Raw genomic sequence first — 21,557 nt, 5'->3', positions numbered from 1 at the left:
TCTAATAAGAACTGCTCACTAGTACTCTATGTAACACATAAGAATGTGCCTTCACTGTTTGCATTCAACCGTCACTGAAAACCAGGACCTGACCCAAAATTGTTTAAATCTTGCGGGACAGATGGTGAAAATCTGGGACCATCCCGGCAAATCCTGGTTATCCTATGATATGTATTCCTTTCTGTTCTTATGAGTCTCCCATCTTGAAATGCTATAAGTTATACTTTTATAAAGCTACTAAGTGGTAAACATTCTGAAATGTATTTCTGAGAATATTTGTCAATTTGTCTTTTCTACTTGAATGAAACAGCACTTAGTTTGGTCAGCACTATTATCCGTATCCACGAGAAGGGCTTATTTCTTGCATTGTGAGACGGGACACCTCCCCTTCATTTTGATAAGAAAATAGTGCATTGCAAAAAGACGAGGAAGAGCGAAGTTGAGCAAGAACATATGCACTTGCTGCATGGAAGAACTAACACAAGAAAGGAGGGTAAGCCTAGGGGAGCTATGCAACAGAAAGATTGCAAGTGGGAGTGGCAACGAAAACAACTAATGACATGCAGTGGGCAGGCTGTAAGCTCACTGAGTAGTAAACAATACGTCTCATGACACATGTACTGTGCAGGGAAGACCTAAAAATGGCATACACGTTGATAGCCTAAAACATATCCTTTTCATTAATAATATTATACGAATAAACTTGAAGCAGAGGCTTTACTCATAAGTACAGCAATGACATTAGCAGATAAATTCAAAAGAAGTTAACATGGCCCCTGTATTTTTAAAAGTGAAGTTGACATTCTGATATTCCATGCAGTATTGCAGATTTAGGCCAGGTCACATGTCCGTTTTAGAATAACAATGTCTTCAAGCTCTGCCTAAAATAGTCATTGGATTCAATGTTTCAGATGTTCTTTGGACAACCTGCAAACAGGGGATACAGTCCACTGCCATGCATTGGCAAGTGTACAGTATAGAGGCATTGTATTTGACCATGTACATGGCACATACTACAAACTAAGTGGTGTTTTATAGTTACATATATTTATATGACATAATAGTATTCCTTTAGTTGACCCAGATAATAAAAAAAATGAGTTCCTTTTTCTGGGAACCGGTCTACAAGCTACAGACAGTGAAATATGCAGTAGCAATCATCTCACCCATATACTGTACTTGGATATGCAATGTTCTAATGAGCACAACTACCTTGGGACCCACCAGACTCTGGTAGCTGCTAACAGGCTCTGTGCTTATCTTGTCAGTCATTCCTAAGATGTGCCGCTGCATTGTACCAACAGCAGACTTGGTGAGTGCCCTGCTCAGTGGAGAAGCAGCCTGCACAGGTCTGCAGTACTGAAGATTCTATTAGCCATGCCCCATTCTCGTGTCTCATACGGAGGAAATCATCACTTCCTTTTGTCCCAGTTGTGGTGTGGCTGGTAGTAGGCGCTACAAGTCAAAGCTTCCTGACCCTACGGCCTAGTATTGGAAACAGATACACTGTGTGTCATTTCACATAGGTATTAAGTGTTTTACTTTCTTTTGCTCAGTATGTATGAAGTAAGGTTCTCTGATCTGTGAGTTTAATTACATTAGAAATCGATGTGTATACTTGCAAGATAGAAAGTGAGTATTTTTGGGGCTTAGTAGTAGGTATCAAGCACTGCCTATTTCAGCGGTCCTAACTATATCAAACTTAGATATACATGAACTGAACCTTCATTTAAAGCAGGCGAGACTTCAAATGCAAGCTAAGCTGGTGAGGTGCAGATCTGTACTGTGGATGCCTAACCCACTGAGATATATGTATGTGACTGGAACATGTGACCCAAAGGTTGCATAACAGTCTCAGTAACAAACACACTGAGCCATCTTTCATGGATACAAACGTGACCTCTAGGTTATATGGAATGCACTGCACCAGGCATGTTAACCCTTCAGGCTATTTTACGATATTGAAACCTGTGACCAGAAACTACACACATATCTATAAAGCAGGTTTGTTAGCCGCCAGAGCTGTACTTCCGTTACTATTTCGCAAGACTTGCTAGGTACATATCACTATCTACAGCAAGTGCCTTAACATTCTAAGGTAACAAGGCTGGACTGGAAATCAAAACAGGCACAGGAGGCTTCAAGAGGGGGGGCAGAAACAGAGAATGCTGTAAAGATAAATAGAGAGACTGAGGGATGGGACGTAGTAGGGGTGGTTTGAGCACTTTCACCAGGGTTGCTTTTGATTACTAGTCCATCCCTGATCTAGAGGAGCCGTGCAGTGCTGAGAGCGTCAAGGGATGGGTACATTCAGTCTCACATTGACGGTATCCTGATGTAAAGCTTTGATTTTACATCACACGCATGAGGCATATGGAATTCCCCCTAAAACAGACAAGTGATAAATCTTTGACAATTTGTCGCTCAGAATTTAGAGAGTTTCACATCAGCCCTCCTCATCTCTGGGTTGCTAATATACACAAATGACTTAGAATGCAGCAAAGTAGTCAGGAAAATGCAAGACGTTCTCACACCTAGCGTCTCCAGTCACAAAGTGATCACTCATTTCATCTTGAAACATGTGTAATTTTCCAACGAGCCTCCACGCAGAGCTCCTTTACAAGAATCTGGGGTAAAGGTCAAAGCTGCTGGTAAACCCGATGCTCTCCCTCCCTCCCAGGGCTGTGCAGTGTGATTCAGGCAGAAAGTGTGCATTGGATGGATGTGTCTGTGTGTGTGTGTGTCTGTGTGTGTGTCTGTGTGTGTGTCTGTGTGTGTGTCTGTGTGTGTGTCTGTGTGTGTGTCTGTGTGTGTGTCTGTGTGTGTGTCTGTGTGTGTGTCTGTGTGTGTGTCTGTGTGTGTGTCTGTGTGTGTGTCTGTGTGTGTGTCTGTGTGTGTGTCTGTGTGTGTGTCTGTGTGTGTGTCTGTGTGTGTGTCTGTGTGTACGTGTGTACGTGTGTGGTGCATGCATCTGTTGTGTTTTTGCTTGTTTCTGTTTGCGCTCCACTGTCTAACATGCGATCATACACGTATGCATGTGAGTAAACGCGCTTTTGTGTATGCGTTATGCATGCCATCCGCGTATGTGTTGTGCATGTGTGCATGCATGCATGCATGTATTTGTGTGTGCTTGGGTGAGCTGCTCCTTCAACGCTAATGAGGGTGAAGAGGAAGGGTGAAAGAAATAGTATCTCAATCAAGACGGGAGCAGCGAAGGGGAACTAATTAAGTTAAATCAATCAGTGCTTCGTCCCTGCTCCACGGACTAACAGGAAATGATGTCAGGCCTGAAGTGAATGAATTACAAGGCTGCGATGAAGAGTGCCACGCAGGCCAACAAATGGTGAGTGACAGACAGGCTTGAAGTCCCTTTCTAACTACAACAGCGTCTTTCAAGCAATACGCATGCACTCGCAGGCTTGACCCTAAAAAACAAGGCCTAACATGGCTCCTCCTTCCTTTTTCCTCCAAGGCATTATTCTCTTCCGTTTTCCATCCGTCCCTCTCTTTAACCATTGTGTTTGCCTATCCACTCTCTTGATCCGCGCCATGGAGCTTTACAGCAAAGCTTAACACAGGTCTTTATCCTATTACATGTGCTACTTTGCAATTATTCTTTACCTGTGCCCCCTTTTCTGGTTCCCTCCCTCCATACCGCAAACTTCCTAACAAGCACTGACAAAGCCAATTGGTCTCGCAAATACATACAAGAGCTGTTGACTTTGGCAATGTGTTTTGCCATGTTGTACACCAGTGTGACTTCTGCCCAGAATGGCTAAACGTTAGTGGCATAGAGTGTCAGAGGAAGTGGGGGAGTAGAATGTCGTAGAGTTGATTTGTTGGAGTGGCGCACAGTGGAGTGGGGGGAGGAGAGTGTCACAGAGTTGAAAAGAGGGGAGTAAAAATCAGTGGTTTAGTGGCAGAGAGTTTCATAGAGTGCAGTGGGTTGGAGTGGATTGAGGTGGTGGGGTCGATTGAGGTAGAGTGGGTGGGGTGGTTGGTTTGGAGTGGTAGGGTGGGGTGAACTGGACTGGAGAGGGGTAGATGAGAGTGGAGGGGTAGATTGGATAAGGATGGAATGAACTAGGATGGGGTGGGGGTGGATTGGATTGAGATAGAGTGAGTGGACTGGAGTAGTGTCTGGTGGATTGAGTGAGTGGGGTGGACAGTGGTTAGGTGAGTGGGGTGGACTGGGGTTCGGTGAGTGGGGTGGACTGAAATGGGGTGGGGTGAGCTGAAGTGGGATGGAGTGGACTGCAGTGTGGTGGAGCGGGGTGGATTGCAATGAGGATTGGAGTCAGTTGGATTGGGGTGTGTGGATTAATTGGATAGGGGTGTACTGGATTGGAGTGGGATGGGATGGGGTAGATTAAGGCAGTTTGGAATGGAGTAGATTGGACAGGAGTAAGGTTGATTCATGTGGACTGGATTGGTCTGGGGTGGATTGTATTGGAGCAGGATGGATTGGGGTGGTGTGGGCGAACTGGACTGGGTAGCAGTGGACTTGAGTGGGGTGGGCTGGCTGGACTGCACTGGTGTGGGTTGTACTGGAGTCGGGTGGGTTGGAGTGGGGTGGGTTTGAGAGGGGTGAATCTGACTGGAGTGTGGTAGATCGGACTGGAGAGGATTGGGGTGGGGGTACTGGATTGGGGCGAGGTGGACTGGAATGAGAGATTAGACTGGGATGGAGTGAGGTGGAGTGGAGTGCACTGGGATGGAGTGAGGTGGACTGGATCGAATTGGAGTGGGGTAGATTGTTTTGGATTGGAGTGGGGCAGACTGAAATGGACTGAGGTTGGGCAGATTGAAGTGGGACGGTTTGGAGTGGGACATATTGTTTTGGATTGGAGTAGGGCAGTCTAGAGTGGGGCATGTTGTTTTGGATTGGAGTGGGGCAGATTGTTTTAGGGTGTGTTGGAATGGAGTGGGGTAGATTGGACTGGGTTGGTGTTGGGTGGGGTGGACTGGATTGTGCTGAGGTAGACTGGATTCGAGTGGGGCATACTGTTTTGGATTTGAGTGGGGCAGATTGTTCTGAATGGGAGTGGGGCGGATTTGAGTGTGGCAGACTGTTTTGGATTGAAGTGAAGCAGGTTGCTTTGGATTAAAGTGGGGATATTGGAGTGAGGCGGATTAGAGTGGGGCACATTGTCTTAAATAGGAGTGGGGCATATTGTTTTTGGTTGGAAAGATTGGAGTGGGGTTGCCGGGAGTGGGACACATTGTTTTGGATTTCAGTGGGGCAGACAGTTTTTGATTGTAGTGAGGCAGATTGAGTGGTGAAGACTATTTTGGATTGGTGTGGGGCGAACTGGAATGGGGCATATTAGATTGGGTTGGGAGGATTGAAGTGGGGTGGGTTGGGGTGGATTGGTGTGGGGCGGAATACAGTGGGGTGGATTGTGGTGTCCTGCACGCTTATGTGTTAAAGCATCATTTCAGAAATTACATATAGTAAGAAACAATGTTGGTTTGCAATATTTAGAACAAGACAATTGTCATCTTTTGAAAACAGCGCCCACCAGCAAAAACAAAAGAACTCATGAGTGCAAAGGGAGAAAAGATGACTTGGCAAAATAAAAGAAAGTTAGCTATTAAAAAAAAAAAAAAAAAAAAAACTTTGCAATTTTGTTTTGTACTGCTGGGCCCCTTTTTTAACAGGTGGTGTACCTGTTTGCAGGGCACTAGAAGATAAAAGGAACAAAATAGTACTTGAATCACGTCAGGAGCAGCAGACAGGCACTGATTAAGTTGAATCAATCAATGCCTGGTCCCTTTTCAAGACAGAGGAATGGAAATGATGCCAGGCCTGCAGCAACGAATTACAAAGCTGTAAAGCAAAGTGTCATGCAGGCCAACAAATGCTATGCGACAGGCATGCTCCAAGCCCGTTACTGTTCACAACAGAGTCTTGCATGTGCTGGTGCATGCACTCGCAGCCTTGACCCTAAAAACTATGACAACACGAACCCTAACTTCCTCACTCATGTGCATCCTTCTTATTTAGAGCGCCTTTCTTCCATTACCCAACATCACTTTGAAAGAGTCTAGGTGTGGTGTAAAGAATCATTACAAAAATATCAGGACATAACATGTTTCCTCTGTCCTAGACACTCCTAATTCTCTATGTCCTGTTGACCATTGCTGTTGTCACATCGACTTATCTGGCCAAAGGACTTAGGACGTCTGTGTAGGAAGTTGGCTCTGTATGCACTATTTCAAAGTAAGGAATAGTATGCACAGAGTCCAAGGGTTCCCCTTAGAGGTAAGATAGTGGCAAAAAGAGATAACACTAATGCTCTATTTTGTGGTAGTGTGGTCGAGCAGTAGGCTTATCAAAGGAGTAGTGTTAAGCATTTGTTGTACATACACCCAGGCAATAAATGAGGAACCCACACTCAGAGACAAATCCAAGCCAATAGGTTTTGTTATAGAAAAATATATTTTCTTAGTTTATTTTAAGAACCACAGGTTCAAATTCTACATGTAATATCTCATTTGAAAGGTATTGCAGGTAAGTACATTAGGAACTTTGAATCATTACATTAGCATGTATACTTTTTACATAAAACACAATAAGCTGTTTTAAAAGTGGACACTGCAATTTTCACAGTTCCTGGGGGAGGTAAGTTTTTGTTAGTTTTGTCAGGTAAGTAAATCACTTACAAGTCTCAGGTTTGGGTCCAAGGTAGCCCACCGTTGGGGGTTCAGAGCAACCCCAAAGTTATCACACCAGCAGCTCAGGGCCGGTCAGATGCAAAGGCCAAAGAGGTGCCCAAAACACATAGGCTTCAATGGAGAGAAGGGGGTGCCCCGGTTCCAGTCTGCCAGCAGGTAAGTACCCGCGTCTTCGGAGGGCAGACCAGGGGGGTTTTGTAGGGCACCGGGGGGGACACAAGTCAGCACAAAAAGTACACCCTCAGCAGCGCGGGGGCGGCCGGGTGCAGTGTGCAAACACGCGTCGGGTTTTCAATGAGGTTCAATGAGAGATCAAGGGATCTCTTCAGCGTCGCAGGCAGGCAAGGGGGGGGGCTCCTCGGGGTAGCCACCACCTGGGCAAGGGAGAGGGCCTCCTGGGGGTCGCTCCTGCACAGGAGTTCCGTTCCTTTAGGTGCTGGGGGCTGCGGGTGCAGGGTCTTTTCCAGCCGTCGGGAAATGGAGTTTCAGACAGTCGCGGTCAGGGGGAGCCTGGGGATTCCCTCTGCAGGCGTCGCTGTGGGGGCTCAGGGGGGACAACTTTGGTTACTCACAGTCGTAGAGTTGCCGGAGGGTCCTTCCTGAAGCGTTGTTTCTCCACCAGTCGAGTCGGGGTCGCCGGGTGCAGTGTTGCAAGTCTCACGCTTCTTGCAGGGAGTTGCAGGGGTCTTTAAATCTGCTCCTTCGAAACAAAGTTGCAGTCTTTTTGGAGCAGTACCGCTGTCCTCTGGAGTTTCTTGGTCTCTTGGAAGCAGGGCAGTCCTCTGAGGATTCAGAGGTCGCTGGTCCTGGAGAAAGCGTCGCTGGAGCAGGGTTCTTTAGAAGGCAGGAGACAGGCCGGTAGGACTGGGGCCAAAGCAGTTGGTGTCTTCTTTCTTCTTCTGCAGGGGTTTTCAGCTCAGCAGTCTTCTTCTTCAGTAAGTTGCAGGAATCTAAATTCTTAGGTTCAGGGGAGCCCTTAAATACTAAGTTTAAGGGCGTGTTTAGGTCTGGGGGGTTAGTAGCCAATGGCTACTAGCCCTGAGGGTGAGTACACCCTCTTTGTGCCTCCTCCCAAGGGGAGGGGGTCACATCCCTAATCCTATTGGGGGAATCCTCCTTCCACAAGATGGAGGATTTCTAAAAGTCAGAGTCACCTCAGCTCAGGACACCTTAGGGGCTGTCCTGACTGGCCAGTGACTCCTCCTTGTTATTCTCATTATTTCTCCTGGACTTGCCGCCAAAAGTGGGGGCTGTGTCCAGGGGGCGGGCATCTCCACTAGCTGGAGTGCCCTGGGGCATTGTAACACGAAGCTTGAGCCTTTGAAGCTCACTGCTAGGTGTTACAGTTCCTGCAGGGGGGAGGTGTGAAGCACCTCCACCCAGAGCAGGCTTTGTTTCTGTCCTCAGAGAGCACAAAGGCTATCACCGCATGAGGTCAGACACTCGTCTCTCAGCAGCAGGCTGGCACAGACCAGTCAGTCCTGCACTGAACAATTGGGTAAAATACAGGGGGTATCTCTAAGATGCCCTCTGTGTGCATTTTTTAATAAATCCAACACTGGCATCAGTGTGGGTTTATTATTCTGAGAAGTTTGATACTAAACTTCCCAGTATTCAGTGTAGCCATTATGGAGCTGTGGAGTTCGTTTTTGACAGACTCCCAGCCCATATACTCTTATGGCTACCCTGCACTTACAATGTCTAAGGTTTTGCTTAGACACTGTAGGGGCATAGTGCTCATGCACATATGCCCTCACCTGTGGTATAGTGCACCCTGCCTTAGGGCTGTAAGGCCTACTAGAGGGGTGACTTACCTATGCCACAGGCAGTGGGAGGTTGGCATGGCACCCTGAGGGGAGTGCCATGTCGACTTAGTCATTTTCTCCCCACCAGCACACACAAGCTGGCAAGCAGTGTGTCTGTGCTGAGTGAGGGGTCCCTAGGGTGGCATAAGACATGCTGCAGCCCTTAGAGACCTTCCCTGGCATCAGGGCCCTTGGTGCCAGGGGTACCAGTTACAAGGGACTTACCTAGGTGCCAGGGTTGTGCCAATTGTGGAAACAATGGTACATTTTAGGTGAAAGAACACTGGTGCTGGGGCCTGTTTAGCAGGGTCCCAGCACACTTCTCAGTCAAGTCAGCATCAGTATCAGGCAAAAAGTGGGGGGTAACTGCAACAGGGAGCCATTTCTTTACAGTCTGTATTTGTTGTGTTCGTATGACCTATTGCTTGCTAATTTTCAATAATACTTTGGTTGATCCTTAGTTTTAGACTTAGCTTGAAAACTCAGAGTTGCATCATCAAAGTTATATCGGTGTCCTAGTATCATCCAGTAGATCAGAATATTTGTTTTGCTTATTTACACCAGCTTGCCCCATGGCAACATGTTAGTTTATTTTAATGGCACTTGAACCAGCATTATAATTTACTAGGCCCAATGTTAGTGTCAATCATTCCTATATTCAAATCACGTGTCAAACTGTACACTAGTTTTTCGTACATTATGCCCGTAGGCTTAGTAAATTCGTTTTTCATCATATTATCTAACACAAGGCTTAATGCCCTAAAAGTTATTTGAAATATATCTAGTATGAAGTTAAAAGTCCTTCCTGGTCATGCTTTTAGATTTAATCTGCATAGCTCAGTTTCGTGTTCTTCCAAACATTAGACTTGCCAACTTAAGAAAAAAAAAAATCACTGTGCAAGGAGGGGTTGCCTTGGAGGGAGGTGGAACCTTAGATCAAGAAATACCTAAGAGGCACATTTGCTCCTTACCGCCACCAAACCCCCTCCTCCAGATGACCGCGGCTGGTTCAGATTTCCTCTTTGTTTTGACATTCCCTGATGATCGTGGACTGTTCAAAACCTTGAAAGAAAAGCTGGAAATCCACTCTTCGCAGTGGTTTCTGGCTCGTCATCCCTGGCTCCTCACCTGATGACTGTGTGAAGGGAGCTGATATCGTGCTACACAGGCAGCACTGTCTGAGTTGGAAGGTCTTAAGTATGCCGATGACCCACTAAGAATGCTGCTAGTCTTTCTAGGGTATTTCTACAGCAGCACTAAGTGTCTCTCTTTTAGCATCGACCCCAATCTTCTGCTCTAACTCCCTTTGAACGCTGCATTTGATTTTACACCTGTTGCATGGCACAAACATGTATTCCTGTGCCTCACTGTTGTATTTTAGTCTTCTTTTATGTTCCATGGATCAGTGCCCTAATCTTAGTCCAGGTCCTTAACAGTCTCCTCCTCTGTCTTATAATCATTACTCAGTGTTCATATTTTTCAATAAAATCATGTTTGCTTTAAATATTTGGTCCTACTATATTTCGAATAAATTCTTGTTGCAGAACTCTAGCTGTTCCATAATGTATGCCAACATTCAGGCGTTCCCAAAATAACTACGCTATAATGCTCCATATTAATGTATGTTTTCCAAGTTTTTGTCTTAACAACCGTTCTCCTTTATCTTTTAGATAGAGGACTTGAACTGTGTGCTCGTCTTTCTCTAAACAGTGGTCTATATTTTTCACCATGTTTATAACCATTAGCTCAAGGTCTTTGTTCCTCTGATAAGTCATTGGCACGGAGGTCGAGGTGTCAATAGTTTTGTAGCTAAGGAAGGCCCATTCAGCTTCCCCAATCATACAGTGCTTTTATCTTTAACATTACTGGCTTAGAGTTCCAAGTCCCAGTAAGGACTTTGTTTTAATTAAGAAGATCATCACTCAGTATTACCAATCAGATATCAACCACCGTACATCACATAGTCCGGTATGAGGTGCAACTGCCACCCTCAGCAATGGGTGTGGGTACACTTTGGGTGCATCAACTAGGTAAAGGAGTCTACAGTCAAATGTTAGTCAGTATCTTGTATCTACATAAGTTACTTGAAAATATAATTACAACAGGTACATGTAAAAATGACTTGTACTATCATAGAAAAAACATTGCTTCTATTGTTAGCACATAATGGCCACGCACATTCAAACTTGTAATGTCTCCAAGAAAATGCATCGTAGAGTATAAGTCCTGGTTGCTATAGTTCATTGTACTGATTCGATCTCTCAATTACAGATATAATTATATTAATTAACTACATCAATAATCCTAAAGCTAAATACGTTTTACTTCAGTGTTTACGTCCAAGCATTATAAGTTGAACCATTATCAAAGTTATCATGTTAGTTCATAAATCCCCCTTGTAACATATTGGTTGCTAGTTTCACATGACATCTACTGTTGAGCCACAAATTATATACCATATAACTGACATATCTATATCCCACTATGAAAATCTAATAACATCATTCCAATTATAGACGCCATGTAATGTTCATAACAACGATCTTCATACACTGAATATTAAGGATTCGGTCTCTGTCCCACACCCCTGTCCCCTGAATTCCTGCACCAATAAGGGCATGTATAGCACACTTGTTCCACTTAAAGGAACTGAAACTCGTGGCTGCTGCCTGTCCATTACATAACGACGAAGAATTGTACTACTGCTTAAGGCCTTCAAAAGTATAGCCAATATCGCATGCAATACCATCAGCCACTACTTACTTTATTGTAGCCAACAGTATGTAGCCTTTTGGGCATTTAAGGGCTAAAGACAACTTTGTGAATGCGACTCACATCGCACGACATGCAAATGCATCTTTAAACTGTTTTACGATCAAGAAACAGTGGTGTGGACTACGCAGGGCTGAGGGCGAGTGTAGCAGGGTTTAATGTGTGAATTGATGAGAAATCATTGAGAATCATCTACAATTCAACTGTTAAAACTTGTTGCCAAATTACAAAGAGGACATTATCCTAAGTTCTGTGCAGCTCTGCAATTCTCCAGAACACATTGGGATTGGCCGCAGCTCACTCTGTCAAAAATACATCCTTAGTGTAAGACTATCGCATTACACACTTGCGACTCATGACCGGAAGGTCTCATAACTAACGCAGATGAGATTACTCCTTTTCTATAACTAAAGCCAGTCAATTACAGCCAACAGGTAAGGTGTTTATGACCAGGTGCGTGATTGTCCAGCTAGAGAAAGACAAACTGGATTGTGACTCCGACCTGCATTAAAACTTCAAGGTATGGACATGGAGTGGGTTAGTGGCGTAGTGCTGACAAGACCATACCTTAATGGCTGCTTACATGTACTCGTGTTCAAAAATGAGGTGACTGGTACTGCATTAACGGGTCAGGTGCATGGGTAAACAAAACAGTACGTTCACAGGACAGGGTGCCACTGCTCTACCGTACTGTGCACAAATCTTAGAGAGGGGCAGAACTTTTGAGGCGTTCATAAAGCAGTACGTTCTCTCAGTGGTCTTCAAGGTCATGAACGAGGTGTAGCGAGACAATGGCACGTTGGATCGCAGGGTTACAGTGGACGGAGTGGTTGTCCTGGCATGTGCACGCAGACACAATAGTTAAACGTGTCGCTTTTTTAAGCAGTGCGGGCTTTTTAGGTAACCTTTTGTAGGCTGGGTGTTTGGAGACAAACATAAGTAAGAGTCTAAAGGCGCAAGAGGCGCCTACATCAAAAAAGGAAACAAGGCAGGCTGGAGTATGATTATTATGTGAACAAGGCAAAGGATTTGCGCTGTCACGCTACACCTTCAGGGCAGCATGGGCGCACACACGAGCGCAATGGTCACTGAACGAGGACGTGGCTCAGGCTGCCACGTGGTTACGACGGACGCTAACGGCTAATATAAAAAATAAATACTACCGTACCTGTAAATCTGATGGTGATGCCCCTAACTCGGCTTCACTTCCTCCTCGTTGAAGTATAGGTCTTCCGTCCGTGTCACGGCATCCCTTACTGCCCGCCCGCTCCGAGCTCCCATTGGAGTGCAGTGAAGAGGCAATCCCTAGTTCTCCTAGCTGGTTGGCTGACTGACCCGTCCTTCAGTTAACCGGATCACGGAGCAAGTCAGCACGTTAGTCTGAGTCGCTTTGTATGCTGTGTCATAAGGAAGGGTCATGAACACTAAAAACGGACACTCATGATCCCGCACTATGGAGCGAAATACAGAAACAAAAGACGGACGATGAAAAGCAGATCATTGCACAAATTGAAAGGGTGTGGCATTTGAATCCCTGTCAGGTAACAGTTTACCATGCTATAAGCAGTTCTTTAAACGGATAGAATTAAGTGGAGGTCCTCACCAAATTTAAAGGTGGTGACTGGGATTGGGGTAGAGCTGAGAGCGTGTTTAGGAGAAAAGCATTTCATTTGCTACATTCTTGGTGTGCAACTGCACAATTATACAGCAACAGCTCTGCCATCTGTAGAGTATTCTTTTTGTCTATGCTTGCACAAAAGGGTACCTTTAACCCCTTCTCTGCCAGGGCTTTTCCCCTCCTGTGCCGAGCCTTTATTTTGGCTATTTAGGGCAGTTTGCGCATAGGCCCTCATATCATTTTGTTCACATAAGCTACCCGTGCCAAATTTGCGTCCTTTTTTCCCAACATCCTAGGGATTCTAGAAGTACCCAGACTTTGTGGGTTCTCCTGAAGGAGACCAAGAAATTAGCCAAAATACAGTGCAAATTTAGATTTTTTCAAAAAAATGGGAAAAAAGGGCTGCAGAAGAAGGCTTGTGTTTTTCCCCCTGAAAATAGCATCAACAAAGGGTTTGCTGTGGTAAGATCACCATCTTCCCAGCCTTCAGGAACAGGCAGACTTGAATTGTAAAACTAAATTTTTCAATAAAATTTTGACATTTTACTGGGACATACCCCATTTTAACTATTTTTTGTGCTTTCAGCCTCCTTCCAGTTAGTGACCAAAATGGGTGGGAAACCAATGCTGAATCCCAGAAAGCTAAACATTTCTGAAACGTAGACAAAATTCTGAATTCAGCAAGGGGTCATTTGTGTACATCCTACAAGTGTTTCCTACAGAAAATAACAGCTGAAATAAACAAATATTGAAATTGAGGTGAAAAAAACAGCCATTTTTCTCCACGTTTTACTCTGTAACTTTTTCCTACGATGTCAGATTTTTGAACGTCAGCTGGACTCTTCTGGTTGCGGGGATATATAGGGCTTGTAGGTTCATCAAGAACTCTAGGTACCCAGAGCCAATAAATGAGCTGCACCTTGCAATGGGTTTTTATTCTATACCGGGTATACAGCAATTCATTTGCTGAAATATAAAAAGTGAAAATAGGTATCAGGAAAACCTTTGTATTTCCAAAATGGCCACAAGATAAGGTTTTAAGGAGCAGTGGTTATTTACACATCTCTGAATTCTGGGGTGCCCGTACTAGCATGTGAATTACAGGGCATTTCTCAAATAGACATCTTTTTTACACACTGCCTTACATTTTGGAGGAAAAAATGTAGAGAAAGACAAGGGGCAATAACACTTTTGCTATTCTGTGCTCCCCCAAGTCTCCCGATAAAAATGGTACCTCACTTGTGTGGGTAGGCCTAGCGCCCACGAAAGGAAATGGCTCAAAACACAATGTGGACACATCACATTTTTTCACAGAAAACAGAGGTGTTTTTTACAAAGTGCCTACTTGTGGATTTTGGCCTCTAGCTCAGCCGGCACCTGGGGAAACCTAGCAAACCAGCGCATTTTATAAAACTAGACACCTAGGGGAATCCAAGATGGGGTGACTTGTGGGGCTCTGACCAGGTTCTGTTACCCAGAATCCTTTGCAAACCTCAAAATTTGACCAAAAAAACACTTTTTCCTCTCATTTCGGTGACAGAAAGTTCTGGAATCTAAGAGGAGCCACAAATTTCCTTCCCCCCCGCGTTCCCCCAAGTCTCCCGATAAAAATGGTACCTCACTGGTGTGGGTAGGCCTAGCTCCCACAAAAGGAATTGGCTCAAGACACAACGTGGACACATCACATTTTTTCACAGAAAACAGAGGTGTTTTTTACAAAGTGCCTACTTGTGGATTTTGGCCTCTAGCTCAGCTGGCACCTGGGGAAACCTAGCAAACCAGCGCATTTTTGAAAACTAGACACCTAGGGGAATCCAAGATGGGGTGACTTGTGGGGCTCTGACCAGGTTCTGTTACTCAGAATCCTTTGCAAACCTCAAAATTTGGCCCAAAAAACACTTTTTCCTCTCATTTCGGTGACAGAAAGTTCTGGAATCTGAGAGGAGCCACAAATTTCCTTCCCCCCAGCCTTCCCCCAAGTCTCCCGATAAAAATGGTACCTCACTTGTGTGGGTAGGCCTAGCGCCCACGAAAGGAAATGGCTCAAAACACAACATGGACACATCACATTTTTTCACAGAAAACAGAGGTGTTTTTTACAAAGTGCCTACTTGTGGATTTTGGCCTCTAGCTCAGCCGGCACCTGGGGAAACCTAGTAAACCAGCGCATTTTATAAAACTAGACACCTAGGGGAATCCAAGATGGGGTGACTTGTGGGGCTCTGACCAGGTTCTGTTACCCAGAATCCTTTGCAAACCTCAAAATTTGACCAAAAAAACACTTTTCCTCTCATATTGGTGACAGAAAGTTCTGGAATCTAAGAGGAGCCACAAATTTCCTTCCCCCCAGCGTTCCCCCAAGTCTCCCGATAACAATGGTACCTCACTGGTGTGGGTAGGCCTAGCTCCCACAAAAGGAAATGGCTCAAAACACAACGTGGACACATCACATTTTTTCACAGAAAACAGAGGTGTTTTTTACAAAGTGCCTACTTGTGGATTTTGGCCTCTAGCTCAGCTGGCATCTGGAGAAACCTAGCAAACCAGCGCATTTTTGAAAACTAGACACCTAGGGGAATCCAAGATGGGGTGACTTGTGGGGCTCTGACCAGGTTCTGTTACCCAGAATCCTTTGCAGACCTCAAAATTTGACCAAAAAAACACTTTTTCCTCTCATTTCGGTGACAGAAAGTTCTGGAATCTAAGAGGAGCCACAAATTTCCTTCCCCCCAGCGTTCCCCCAAGTCTCCCGATAAAAATGGTACCTCACTGGTGTGGGTAGGCCTAGCTCCCACAAAAGGAATTGGCTCAAGACACAACGTGGACACATCACATTTTTTCACAGAAAACAGAGGTGTTTTTTACAAAGTGCCTACTTGTGGATTTTGGCCTCTAGCTCAGCTGGCACCTGGGGAAACCTAGCAAACCAGCGCATTTTTGAAAACTAGACACCTAGGGGAATCCAAGATGGGGTGACTTGTGGGGCTCTGACCAGGTTCTGTTACTCAGAATCCTTTGCAAACCTCAAAATTTGGCTCAAAAAACACCTTTTCCTCTCATTTCGGTGACAGAAAGTTCTGGAATCTGAGAGGAGCCACAAATTTCCTTCCCCCCAGCCTTCCCCCAAGTCTCCCGATAAAAATGGTACCTCACTTGTGTGGGTAGGCCTAGCGCCCACGAAAGGAAATGGCTCAAAACACAACATGGACACATCACATTTTTTCACAGAAAACAGAGGTGTTTTTTTACAAAGTGCCTACTTGTGGATTTTGGCCTCTAGCTCAGCCGGCACCTGGGGAAACCTAGTAAACCAGCGCATTTTATAAAACTAGACACCTAGGGGAATCCAAGATGGGGTGACTTGTGGGGCTCTGACCAGGTTCTGTTACCCAGAATCCTTTGCAAACCTCAAAATTTGACCAAAAAAACACTTTTCCTCTCATATTGGTGACAGAAAGTTCTGGAATCTAAGAGGAGCCACAAATTTCCTTCCCCCCCAGCGTTCCCCCAAGTCTCCCGATAACAATGGTACCTCACTGGTGTGGGTAGGCCTAGCTCCCACAAAAGGAAATGGCTCAAAACACAACGTGGACACATCACATTTTTTCACAGAAAACAGAGGTGTTTTTTACAAAGTGCCTACTTGTGGATTTTGGCCTCTAGCTCAGCTGGCATCTGGAGAAACCTAGCAAACCAGCGCATTTTTTAAAACTAGACACCTAGGGGAATCCAAGATGGGGTGACTTGTGGGGCTCTGACCAGGTTCTGTTACCCAGAATCCTTTGCAAACCTAAAAATTTGGCCCAAAAAACACTTTTTCCTCTCATTTCGGTGACAGAAAGTTCTGGAATCTGAGAGGAGCCACAAATTTCCTTACCCCCAGCCTTCCCCCAAGTCTCCCGATAAAAATGGTACCTCACTTGTGTGGGTAGGCCTAGCGCCCACGAAAGGAAATGGCTCAAAACACAACGTGGACACATTACATTTTTTCACAGAAAACAGAGGTGTTTTTTACAAAGTGCCTACTTGTGGATTTTGGCCTCTAGCTCAGCCGGCACCTGGGGAAACCTAGCAAACCAGCGTATTTTATAAAACTAGACACCTAGGGGAATCCAAGATGGGGTGACTTGTGGGGCTCTGACCAGGTTCTGTTAGCCAGAATCCTTTGCAAACCTCAAAATCTGACCAAAAGAACACTTTTTCCTCTCATATTGGTGACAGAAAGTTCTGGAATCTAAGAGGAGCCACAAATTTCCTTCCCCCCAGCGTTCCCCCAAGTCTCCCGATAAAAATGGTACCTCACTGGTGTGGGTAGGCCTAGCTCCCACAAAAGGAAATGGCTCAAAACACAACGTGGACACATCACATTTTTTCACAGAAAAAAGAGGTGTTTTTTACAAAGTGCCTACTTGTGGATTTTGGCCTCTAGCTCAGCTGGCACCTGGAGAAACCTAGCAAACCAGCGCATTTTTGAAAACTAGACACCTAGGGGAATCCAAGATGGGGTGACTTGTGGGGCTCTGACCAGGTTCTGTTACCCAGAATCCTTTGCAGACCTCAAAATTTGACCAAAAAAACACTTTTTCCTCTCATTTCGGTGACAGAAAGTTCTGGAATCTGAGAGGAGCCACAAATTTCCTTCCCCCCAGCCTTCCCCCAAGTCTCCTGATAAAAAATGGTACCTCACTGGTGAGGGTAGGCCTAGCGCCCACAAAAGGAAATGGGCCAAAACACAACGTGGACACATCACATTTTGTCACAGAAAACAGAGGTGTTTTTTACAAAGTGCCTACCTGTGGATTTTGGCCTCTAGCTCAGCCGGCACCTGGGGAAACCTAGCAAACCAGCACATTTTTGAAAACTAGACACCTAGGGGAATCCAAGATGGGGTGAATTGTGGGGCTCTGACCAGGTTCTGTTACCCAGAATCCTTTGCAAACCTCAAAATTTGGCCCAAAAAACACTTTTTCCTCTCATTTCGGTGACAGAAAGTTCTGGAATCTGAGAGGAGCCACAAATGTAAAAATGCAAAGTGCCTACCTGTGGATTTTGGCCTCTAGCTCAGCCGGCCACAGGGGGGGCAGAAATGGCCTAAAATAAATGTGCCCCCCCAAACCCCCTGGGGAGCGACCCTTGCCTACGGGGTCGCTCCCCCTGCGTGACATTGGCGCAAAAAAAAAAAAGATCCCCGGTGCCTAGTTGTTTCTGCCCGCCTTGGGGGAAGATTGACCTAAAATTGGCCGATTTTCCCCAAGGGGGGCAGAAATGGTCTACATACAATTTGCCCCCCACGGGAGCGACCCTTGCCTAATGGGTCGCTCCCCATCTCTAAAAAAACAAACAAAAAAAAAAACACACATTGTTTTTTGCTCTGGCGCCTAGAGGATTCTGCCCCCCCTGGGGGCAGATCGGCCTAATAAAAATAGGCCGATCTGCCCCCATGGGGGGCAGAAATGGCCTAAAATAAATTTGCCCCCCTGGGGAGCGGCCCTTGCCTACGGGGTCGCTCCCCTTGCGTAACGTTGGTGTGTAAAAAAAGATTCCTGGTACCTAGTGGTTTCTGCCCCCCTTGGGGGCAGATTGACCTAAAATCATCTGATCTTCCCCCAAAGGGGGCAGAAATGGCCTAAATACAATTTGCCCCTCCAGGGGAGCGATCCTTGCCTAAGGGGTCGCTCCCCATCTGTAAAACAACAACAACAACAAAAAATCCCCAGTGCCTAGTGGTTTCTGCCTCCCTTGGGGGCAGATCGGCCTAATTAAAATAGGCTCATCTGCCCCCCAGGGGGGCAGAAATGGCCTAAAATAAATTTGCCTCCCAGGGGAACGACCCTTGCCTAAGGAGTCGCTCCCCTTGCGTGAAATTCCCGGAAAAAAAAAAAAAACTCCCTGGTGTCTAGTGGTTTCTGTCCCCCTTGGGGGCAGATTGGCCTCATAAAAATAGGACAATCTGCCCCCAAGGGGGACAGAAATGGCCTAAATATAATTTGCCCCCTAGGGGAGCGACCCTGGCCTAAGGGGTCGCTCCCCACCTCAAAAAAAAAAGATCCCTGGTGCCTAGAGGTTTCTGCCCCCCCTGGGGGCAGATCGACCTAATAATAGGCCGATCTGCCTCCGGGGGGTGGCAGAAAAGGCCTTAAAAAATGCCACCCCTGGGTGCGACCCTTGCCAATTACTTAACAAAATTTTAATCCCTTGTGTCTAGTGGGCGTTTTAGCAGCCGGATTGCTTGCAATCTGGCTGCTAAAACGCTGAGAGAGACTTCAAAGGGAAGGAAATTCATTTCCTTCCCTTTGAAGCCTCTCCGGCCTCCTCCACGTGACCGGAAGAGAAATGCTTTGCATTTCTCTTCTGATCGCGCTGGAAGCTGAGTCCCACTTTCCAAAGCTCCACGGGTCTTGACCTTCAACCCAGAGGAGATCATTCATTCTCGCTCCTCAAGCTGGACTCCTCCTCCGGAGGTTGCAGATTACCTCCAGAACCACATCAGAGCTAGTTTCAACAAGGACATGCGGGCCAGGCTTCGCGCTGAGTGTCCTCATCCAGATTTAGAGGGTAGAGTCACTGACACCCCAGATATTGACCCGACTATGGTCACTTTTCTAAAGAAGTGGGCTAAAGACCCCAAGAAGGGTCTTGACCGGGCCTGGCGCTCATGCCAAGACAAACTTCTTAACCTCTCCGGTCCGTTGGCTAAAATCTTAGAGATGGCTTTTGTGGCTAAAGAATCAAATTCCCCTATCGACCCTGACATTCTGGTAGGTTGGGCCCAGCGAACCATTTGTCACCTTGGCAATGCCAACGTACCCTTATCTACCGAAAGAAGGCGCTCTATTTTAATGAGAATAGACCCCCAGCTCACTGAACTCGCCTCCTCTGAGGCAGGTCCGGTAGCCCAAGGCCTCCTTTTTGGAGCCCCCTTCATTAAGGACTTAGCCAAATTTGCTGTGACTTTCAATACTATGGACAAAGCCCAATTGTCACTTAAAAAAGTCTTCAGGGAGACTCTTTCTTGGAGAGCCGGACATCTGCGGGGTCGCTCGTCCGGCCGCTCTTATTATCAAGGCCCCAGACGAGATGCCCTTACCCGGGGCCGTGGCTACTACAGAGATCAATAGGCAAACGCCACCTTCTATCCATCATGACCCCGAGGAGGCAGGGGACGTTACCGCAATAATTCTTATAAAGGACAACAAGGAGCCTCCCAAGACTCATTCACCCCTTGGAGGTGACCCTTGGGGGCAGGGTTCAGACTTGTTTGACAGAATGGCAAAAATTAACCAGGGACCCCTGGGTGTTACAAACTGTTCAAGGGTTCAGATTGGAATTTTTCCAGATCCCTTTCCAGCAGTCCCCCCTCCAATTCCCCATTTTTCCCGTCACGATCAAGACATCATAGACCTGGAGGTTCAGGCCCTTCTCAAGAAAGGGGCTATTTGTCAGGCTTTTCCTCATCCCTTGGGCTTCCGAGGCCCTGTCTTTCTGGTAGACAAGAAGGGCAGTGGGTCGCGTTTGGTCCTAAATCTCAAAGAATTCAATGCCTGGCTAGTCTATCTGCATTTCAAGATGGAGGGAATCCACCTCCTCTGGGATATACTTCAAGAAGCAGATTGGTTGGTACGCCTAGACCTAAAGGACGCTTATCTAAGCATCCCTATCATCCCTCTGCATCGGCGTTTCCTTCAGTTTCTTTGGCGAGACCAATGTTTCGAGTTTCAGGTACTACCTTTCGGGCTTTCCTCCGCTCCTTGGTGTCTCACCAAGGTAATGAGGCCTCTGGTGAAATCTCTTCGCGCCCGGGGCGTGCGCCTGATCGTTTACCTCGACGATCAGATCCTTATGGCTCAGGACCCTCTTCTCCTTCAGGTCCACTTGGCTTGGACGATTCAACTCCTTCAGAATCTGGGGTTCATAATCAATCAACCCAAGTCTGGTCTCCGACCATCTCAACAGATCAAGTTTCTGGGTTTCCGGATAGACTCTGTGAAAGCTCAATTGATCCTTCCACCGCTGAAAGTGCGCAATATAAAGAAGGAATTGCGCCTGCTCTTATCCAGACAGAGGGTGTCCTTGAGGAGCTTACCCAGGATGGCGGGTCTTTTATCATCTTCGATCCAGGCTATATTTCCGGGCCCCCTACACTACAGAGCCCTCCAACATCTCAAGATATCCCATCTACAGAAGGGTCTGTCATACACAGACATGGTACCTCTGTCTCTAGAGGCCCGCTCAGAGATAGCCTGGTGGCTAGAGCACATGGAGGCCTGGAACGGACGGGCGATTTTCGGCACTTCTCCAGATGTGATCCTGGAATCGGATGCCAGCAGATGGGGCTGGGGAGCCCGTTGCGAGGATCTGACCACGGGAGGCCGTTGGTCGGAGGAGGAACTCCACCTCCAAATCAACTGCCTGGAGCTTCTAGCCGGATCGTTCGCAATCCGGAGTGTCTCACCTCTGAAATCAGATTGTTGCATTCTCTTGAGAATGGACAACATTACCGCGGTCAGATATGTGAACAAGTTGGGGGGCACAAGCTCTCAGACCTTGGCTCGAATTGCCATGGATTTTTGGCAATATTGCCTCCAACATCGCATTTCGGTGATTGCGGAGTACCTTCCGGGGACTCTCAATGCAGTAGCGGATTGGAATTCCAGATTCCTTCGGGATGGCAACGATTGGATGCT

General features: G+C 46.3%; 1 protein-coding gene across 1 annotated transcript in view; it reads right to left on the bottom strand.

Annotated features, from left to right (window-relative positions):
* The window catches only part of ADRM1 (ADRM1 26S proteasome ubiquitin receptor), a 73,915-nt gene extending 61,363 nt beyond the window's left edge, over nucleotides 1-12,552 (bottom strand). The window contains exon 1 of the mRNA XM_069243151.1: nucleotides 12,424-12,552. The gene's annotated coding sequence lies outside the window, so the exon portion shown is untranslated. The remainder of the gene's footprint in view (nucleotides 1-12,423) is intronic.
* Nucleotides 12,553-21,557: the final 9,005 nt, after the last annotated feature.

The sequence above is a fragment of the Pleurodeles waltl genome, chromosome 7 (genome assembly GCF_031143425.1).
Source record: "Pleurodeles waltl isolate 20211129_DDA chromosome 7, aPleWal1.hap1.20221129, whole genome shotgun sequence".
NCBI classification, from domain to species: domain Eukaryota; kingdom Metazoa; phylum Chordata; class Amphibia; order Caudata; family Salamandridae; genus Pleurodeles; species Pleurodeles waltl.
Note: the sequence above shows the minus strand (reverse complement) of the source record. Positions and strands in the feature narration are given on the sequence as shown.